Source organism: Teleopsis dalmanni, chromosome 1 (genome assembly GCF_002237135.1).
Source record: "Teleopsis dalmanni isolate 2A chromosome 1, ASM223713v2, whole genome shotgun sequence".
Lineage (NCBI taxonomy): Eukaryota > Metazoa > Arthropoda > Insecta > Diptera > Diopsidae > Teleopsis > Teleopsis dalmanni.
In genome coordinates this window covers 10,581,340-10,590,596 of record NC_051846.1, presented here as the reverse complement: position 1 = coordinate 10,590,596, position 9,257 = coordinate 10,581,340, and positions in this window count along the sequence as shown.

Sequence of the window (9,257 nt, the reverse complement as noted above, 5' to 3'; positions counted from 1 at the left end):
GTTTTTTTTTTGGTTTTTTGTTAGTTTTTTTTGTTTGTTTTTATTTTATTATTATAAATTCGTCAAAGAAATCCTCTTTACATAAGAACAACTATGTCATATAAGAATAGGGGATATATTAACAAGAGCTCTAGAGTAAAGCATTAGACCCATAGGCATTATGCGTGGAGTTCGACATACAAATGCATATTTGAATTCAATATTAGATCATTTTTATTTAATTCATTTATATTTTGTTTTCACTAATAAATTTATATTTTATTTTATTTCGTTTTTATTTTTATATTATTTTGATATTAATTTTTGATTATATTTCGTTTTTATATTATTTTATTATTACTTTATTTTTATTTTATTCTTATTTTGATGTAATAATGTAATGATGTAATAACATCATTTTTATTTTATTTTATTTTTATTTTATTTTTATTTTATTATTACATCATTTTTATTTTAATTTTATTTTTATTTTATTAATATTTCATTTTAATTTTATTTTTACGTTGTCTTATAATTTTTTAATTTATTTTTTATTTCATTTTTATATGTTTTTTCATTTTGTTTATTTTATTTTATATTTTTCTATTTTGATTTATGCTTGTACTTTTATTATACTTTAATTAAGTTAAATAATTAAAATAATTATTAAATAATAATTAAAATTTTATTTTGAATTTATTTTATTATATTTTTATTACATTTTTATAACTTCTGTTATATTTCTGTAATTTAAATTTAATTGCATCTGAAAACTTTCATTTAATTTTTTTTACAAAAAATATAATTGACTTCATCAAAGTTCTTATATGAAAAGCACAAATAGTAATTACATTCATATCTTTATTAAACTTAAAAAAGAAGAAAAAAAACGTTTTTATTTCATTGCATTGATATCTTTTAATATCTTTATATATTTATATAATTGTGTCTAAACATAGTACAAATATACTTCCTGCATACTCGTACTCGGTCTGTAGTATCTACGAAATATATAATAAAACTCACATTACTTTAGAATGTATTTATGTTGGTGACACTTGTTTTTTATTCGATAAAATTGTGAATATATATAGAGGTATAGAGGCGTGCGATGAGAGTATTTCGGAAAGGTGGTTTCGCTTTGGTTTGGAATGGTATTGTTTTACACAATGCGACCATGCGACATAGTCAGCAAATACGGTTTGTTTATACGCATCGTCAAGATATAAAATGATGTATGTGCGCCGTTGTGTATTTATTAGCTTGAAACCATTTTAATATGAAAATATTGTTGTTTATTTATGTCTTCTGGAGACTGAATATGTATGTATGCAAGCTAATATCTAATGAAATTTAACACTTTCATCAAGTGCTATGTGTGAATGGTAAACGCGTGACTTGAAAAAACCTGCTTTTAGATTTAGTTTGGATTTTTATGATTTATTTCCACTTGAGTAGTTCAAGTTACACACTTAATGAAAACAAAAAAAAAAAACAAAAAAAAACAATTATGTTTAGCTAAAAAATGTAATAAATTGCATTTTCCAGATTCATTTTTCTATATATATAAGTCTATGTTTGTGTATTTATCAATTGCTATATTTGATATCTGCAGCTGGAAATTGTCATAAAACGCTGGCAAATGGCACCCACTGCTATATCATTTCATTTTCTAATATTTGCAGACTTGCATTTACTATAAATTAAATTGAATTCAATTGACGACGATGTGTAAATTGCTTTAATTTTTTTTGATTAATTCTATGAAAGTTTTATGTTTGTTTTGTTGAGTGCATTAAACTTAATCAAGTGTTTGCTTAGTCGGAATTTTTCATATTTCAAACAATCCTCACACTTTTCGTATTTTACAGAATTTGCATTTTGATTAATTCTCTTATTTTATGATCTATAAGTTCGCAGTAAATCGAAGCTCATGCATCAATGTTATTACGTCTGCTTTCTGCGGTTTATATTATATTATATTATAAGTCATAATATTAGATAGTATTTTATTACTTCATTCAATTGATTTTTAATTTCTGTTTTTCATTGATATATTTATGAATCATAAAATATAATTAAAAGTAATTTGCCTTTGAAGGTGGGTACGTTAAAAGTATCTTTTTTACTAAAATTTAATCTCTTGTAAGGTAATACTCGTCTTGGGGGAAAAACATATGTTCTGAAGCAAGGTCATAAAAAATATTGACTCATATTTAATCAACAAATAATAGTATTTGTTTTTTTTCTTATTTGTTTTCTTTAAGGAAACATACATTGTGACCGAAAAGTTTTCGGAAATTCTCATTTAAAATTCGCGCGCTGTATATTTTTCGATATTTTAAGTTTATGTAGTTTGGCAGCACTATCCTTAATTACTATGCCAAAAATGAGCGCGATCTGTCAGACAGTTCGTTTACGACAGCTGTTGAAACCAGTTCACCTCAGTAGTGCGTTGCGAAAAAAACAATGGAAAAAAATATTGAACAAAGAGTTTGCATCAAATTTTGTGTTTCGAACGAAATTTCGTGTGCAGAATCGTTGCGAATGCTACAAAAGGCTTATGGGAAATCAGTTTTATCGAAAACTCAAGTTTATGAGTGGTACAAAGCCTTTCAGGACGGTCGTACGACCGTCGAAGACATGCCGAAAAACCACGCCAAGTCCCTCGAAAATCAAGGCAATGCTGATTGTTTTCTTCGATATTCGTGGTGTGGTGCATCATGAATTCGTCCCTGAAGGACAAACAGTCAATAAAGCCTATTATTTGACTGTTTTAAGACGTTTGCGTGAAAATATCCGCCGTAAACGGCCTCAATTGTGGAAGGATAATTCATGGATTTTTCATGACGATAATGCTCCCTCGCACCGAGCCAACATTATCAACGATTTTAAGGCCAAACATTCAATAAATACCATCGAACAGCCCCCGTATTCACCTGATCTTGCACCGTGTGACTTTTTCCTGTTTCCCAAACTCAAATTACCACTCAGAGGAACGCGTTTTGAATCCATAGAAGACGTAAAACAGAATTCGCAGAGGAAACTCAAAGCCATACCGGAAAGCGCCTATAAAAAATGTTTTGATGATTGGAAGAAACGTTGGCATTTGTGTATCGCTTCTAATGGAGCATATTTTGAAGGAGATAAAATAAATATTGATGAAGATTAAGAATTTTGCGTTTTATTTAAAATTTCCGGAACCTTTTCGGTCACAATGTATGTTTCCTGAAAACAAGTTCCAATTAACGATAACAATTAAAGGTAATATTTGAACAAATTGAGAAAAAAGTACAAAAATACTAGATAATGTATACTAACAATGGTTATTTAAAAACTTAATGAAATAAAATATGCATTTGGGAATAATATCGAAATGGAGCAAAGAATTGCGACCGTAGTAGATACGTTGTGGCATTAGAAACCCAAATAATTTTGGTTAGAATTATTAAAATTAAAATAATATTTAGTATTTATATGTGTAAATGATATCAATTAACAAGTTTTAATTGTCTTGCTAATTCATTTAATATACTTTTTTATTTGGAATATTTTCAGAAATTTTGCTTATGTGGTTTATATTCTTACGAATTAAAAACATTTGAATATCATCGTTTCAGATGACAAATATTTCTTCGGAATAATAAATGTTTTCATTATTCACACAAAAAAGTGATGTGTAATCATTATTTTGTTACGATTTCTCCAATATTTAAAATAATTATACAGAAGTATTTTATAGAACCTTTTAAGCCTAAAAGTTATTTCTGCAACACTGGGATTGTTTTTATTTATTTGTTTAATATATGCTGTCTATCTAGATCTTATTTGTTTAATATATGCTGTCTATCTAGATTTTATTTGTTTAATATATGCTGTCTATCTAGATCTTATTTGTTTAATATATGCTGTCTATCTAGATCTTATGAGATTTCCTTCCATCATTAATTTTAGTTTGGATAATAATCAAAAGTAGAAGAACATTATTCAAAATTCAAATCAGGTGATATTTGATGGATGATTTATTTGTTGGTCAAGAAGTTACATGCAATGATTCCTTCACGCGATAGTGCATTATAGTGCCACAAAAATCAACTTTGTTGTTCATATTCCGATCGCACTGTCCTACAATGGTTGTAGATCTACCAAATAATAGTTATGCTGCTTTCACCGTCTGACCTTCTGGAACTAATTCACTACGAAAAAACAATCCCTAAAATGGTTATTTCGCGCCAATGTTAGTAGCACTTTTTTTTAGCAACTTAGTTCTCTTCAACATTTTTAATGCAATTAACCTAGCACTTTTGTTTATTTACGTGCTGAATTTGTAAAATTTATATTATTTTTGTCTTTATAACATATTTTGATTGTTGTTACCTCGGATTTACTCCTTCAGGAAGGTATACCATATATAACTTCTCGGTGCTTTGGTGCATAGGCATATGTTATGTATTTTCATATCTGGTTGACATAGAGTATTAGGAGATATACATTAATTTCATTAGTTCATTTGATACGCTGCTTAGTGTGATTAGGTTTGGTAGTGCTAAGATTACTTTTGAAAACAATTATCTCAGCTGCAGTTATGCTTTGTTATACCACTGGCGACACATCTCTTTGCTGATCAGAGCTATCGCCGGCAATCACTATTGACCGTATATCCGCGCTTAGTTTTGTAAATCTTTAGTATAGCTTCCTATAAGAATTTGCGTGCTTGACACGTGATAATACATGTTATAGCTATTGCCGGCTTATTTCTGTAATCTAGATCTCATTATCTGTATAAATCACGCCCTTTTCTAATGAATTTTTGCTATTGATAGTAGTTAAGAACAGACATTTAAAAACACGCTTTAACGCCAAACCTTTAGTTTAGAAAGAGCAGTGGTCACTACCTAAAAGTAGATGTCGACATTTATACTAAGTGGCTATTTGAGACGCATGATATACTTTGACCTTATATATTTAATTATTTTAGAGAGAATATTTATTTTATTTTTTATAAATATTTTTGCGTATGTGCTTCACTTGTAAGACCTAACAATTTTATGAAGACAACAATAATGACATATACTCGCAAAGCAAGTGTCAAATAAATTAAAATTATTATTATTAAAACATAAGTTCATAACAACATTTGAATATGTAGAAATACTAATTTTTAATTTTTTTTTTGACTGATTAATTATAAGCTTGCAATTATAAACTAAATAAATAATTAAGCACTTTATGTGTATATATTAAATATATATATTAATATGTTTATTATATTATATGTTAAATAATAAAAAGTTTTTATTATTACCTAAGTTCATAACAACTTTGAATACATAGAAAAACTTATTTTTTATTTTTATATTTTTATTTTTGACTGATTAATTATAAGATTGCAATTATAAACTAAATAAATAATTAAGTACTTAATGTATATATATTAAAACGTGCGCATCAGTGTCAATGCCATAAAGATAAAAACAAAATTATTTTTACATTAAGCGCTTTTTTTTTTAAATAATTTTGTGTAAAAATATGATGACTAAATTTTATGACTACCCAATTATTATATAAAATGTAATCAAAGTTATATTTGCATATTTTATCTGGTTTAATTATAAAAGTACACTTAAATTTAGCAAAATAGCTTAACAGTTTCTTAATCAAAAATAAATATTAGTATCTCAAGAAAAGCAAATTCTAGATAGCAAGAAGATGTGCATATAGTATGTATAGCAAATACTTTAAACTTTTAAATAAAAACGTAGAAGTTGTGCAAACTAAGTTTACAATTCTCAAGAAAATATGTGTCTGATTAATTATAAATATTAAGCAAATACTCTTGTAATAAAATGAAGTGTTGTAAAAAGTACAGTCGCACCAACGGATGTGAATCACAAGAATTTTTTTGAGGTTTGAAGTGTTTCGGTACTTCTGCAAATTGACGTACTCGCTCTTGTGCATCGGAACGTATGAGTGTTCCCTTCAGCGAGTAATATTTTTCCCTGGTTTCTTGCCTCTAAGTTGAGCGCTAAATATAATAATTAAAAATAATTCTACTCCAATTATTGTCAATTAAAGTTAATTAATGAGTAAAGAAAGTACAAGATAACTTGAACAAGATAATTCAATTCTTATGTTGACACAAGAAAATAAAAAATTGTTTTTGTTTTAATTTTTAAATTATTTTGCCTGCTATTGTTACATTGACACTTTTGTTGTTTGTTGTTGTACTAATAAATTTTTTTTAATTAAAAATTTAATTAAAAAAGTTTTTAATTTATATCTTAAACCAATTTACGTGTACTGACAAAAAATGCCACAGTAATATCATAAATTAAATTACTTTAAAATTTGTATTAAATTATAATTTATACTGATCAAGGAGATTAAAAATATTTTCCCTTTTTGATGGCAGTATCTAAAGATTCTAATATAATATAAAAAATTACAGAAATAACTGTTTAAAAGAAAATTTTTCAACTAAATTGATTTATCTGAAGGTAGATTTACTAGCTGTTCCTTATAATTACATTCCATTAGTCTTTCAGTATACGTCTCCATCTTAATCTGAAGTTGACATGAGCTAATTTATCTGCGTTGACCTAAATTTATCATTTATTTATCCACAACTCCACACTTTTAAGTTAATTACAAATCAAAAGCTGCTAAAACTATGGTATCATCTGCGTAAGTGGCAATAGTGACTTAATCTGTCTCAGGGTTTTTAGCTGCATAAAGGTGAGAAATATTTATGGTACTTAATATAATATTATTAAATGTTGAAAGAAAAGTTTAATTTTTAAAATAAACAAATCATAGGTAGAGTTACAAACTATTCTCCATAAACCATTATCCAGAATTTCATTATTTCATATGGTTTTCTGTATACTCGTCTTAACAAAGTAAAGATGATATTGCTAATTTTTTAGTACTAACTTAATTTTCCATTTATTCATTCATAACCCAACCACTATATGTGCAGTTAATTTTAAATCAAAGTAATGAATTTAACTAAAAACTATCTATCTATCTATTTAACTAAGCTATCTAAAAGGTGTGCAGTACCAGACTTAGAATGCTACCTTGAAGTATACCAGCGTGAGCATATTGTATAGCAGAAATGTAAACTTTTATATAAAAAAACTTATCTCTTAAGCAGAAGTTAAGTATTAAATAGTACGATTTCGAACTATTTTCTTGAGTTTATATGATAATTTAGAAATGTTGTTTGATATGTTGTGTATGATACTTACAGCACAAAAGATCAATCTGGTCGCAGTGCTCTGCTCTGTCGGGAGCTAGTACCTCGTTTATACTCGTATTCAGAAATAATGTTATTCATATCTTTTATTTGCAATAATTTACTCCATAATATTTTTAAAAATATTAACTAATTAACTGGCTTTTATATGGTTTTAATAAGTTAACTGGTTTCTTATATTTTAATGGGAAAAATGTTTCCATTAAGAAAAAAGTGCTTAAATTTAAGTGTGGTGTTATTTATTACCAGTAAACGGATCCTGTTTTCACTTAAATTTTATGATAGTTTGTCAATTTAAAGTAACTTAAATTATTAATTTAATTTTGTAATTAACTGCGTAATATGGATGATATGAAATGAACAGTGTTTAATTTCTGTTTTCCTTTTATTGTATTTAAGCTACATGAATTGTTGAAAAATTCATCACATTCAGATTTTTCTTTGACGTTGATGTTAAAAATTTAATTAAAATTATTTTTTGTAAATGAACATTTTTTATAAATAAATATAGTAAAGATATCTTATCCACAGCAGGACAGAAGAATTTAAAGCAAAATAAAATTTGTAACAACCAACTATAACGCCAACTTGTCGTAAATCTTTTCGCTACACTTTGTCATTTCAGTCGCTTTCTGTATATATATATACAATGATATATATGGTATATATCTTGATTTGTTTTTTTTTTTTGTCCCTTTAATGTGCTACTTCAACTGGCGAATCTCTCACCGTTGTCATTGATTTACTTCAGTCTATTTGCTCGCTCGTCCTTTCATGCCCGCTATCAAAACACTTTTTATTGACTGACATCAGGTCTTAAAAATGGCGAAATGTGTGTTTGCTTATCGACAGGAAGCTTCAGGATATAAAGTATATTTGCAAATACGCGTGCTAAATGCGAATTTTATCTCCATAATGTACAATTTGTTTGTATTACATTTCTTTTTATGTCTATTATGTGTCTTAATTTAGTTACACCAGCACATCGTAGATGATATAAAACAGTGCGAATTTGATTGATGGTTTTAAATTTAGAATGAATATTTTTAGTATCTTTGATGGCTGTATTTGATAAGGGTATATATTGACATTTTCAATGAGAAATTTGATATAGAGTAGTAGGGTCGCAATTAAATTGAACTTAACTTATTTTAATTATTTTTTATAAAAATATTATCATACTGTAAATATATTTAATTTTCAATTTTCAATATATTCTAAAAAAGTGTGATTGATCATCAAGTAAAAGTATCTCAGTAATATGCAGATATATGAACTTTTTTAATGTAAAAACTTTTACTCAAATGTGCAATGAAATTTAATATCCTACTAAAATATAAAGACACAAATTTGAGATTGAAGAATTGGATTTCTGTAGATGGAGGTTATACTTGGAGTAATTGGTGACAGTAATAAAAAAACATTATTAATTTGCACAATGAGTTTTTATGTACAGTATGGAATAAGTCATCATGAAGTGCAGTATTATATAGTATTACATAGTATTATATATATTATATAGTATTATATATAGTATTATATATATTATATAGTATTATATATAGTTTTTATGTACAGTTTGTAATAAGTTATCATGAAGTGCAGTATTATACAATTTTAACTAACACTTAGATTCATGTGTAGACCGTGGTTTCGAAATTATAAAATATATAGTATATATCCTCACCCATCAAAGCAGCAACTAGATTCTGTTTATAAGATGATAAGATATTTCATCATATAATATGAAGCCCGATTAAAAACAAAATTATTATTAAAAAAAAAATTATTATCACATAATAAGTAAATATCAATCCATGACGTAAATTAAAACTGAGTAGTTGCCATATCTATGTGTGATTCCATCTATAATTAAACAAAACTCACATAAAACTCTTGTTATATTCAAAGAAAATATGTGGCCCAAGCTTACATCACTTAGAGATACTCCTACTTATTATGCACACCCTCGAACCAATATCACATATTTATTTTTAGATATAACTACGGTCCTTAATTT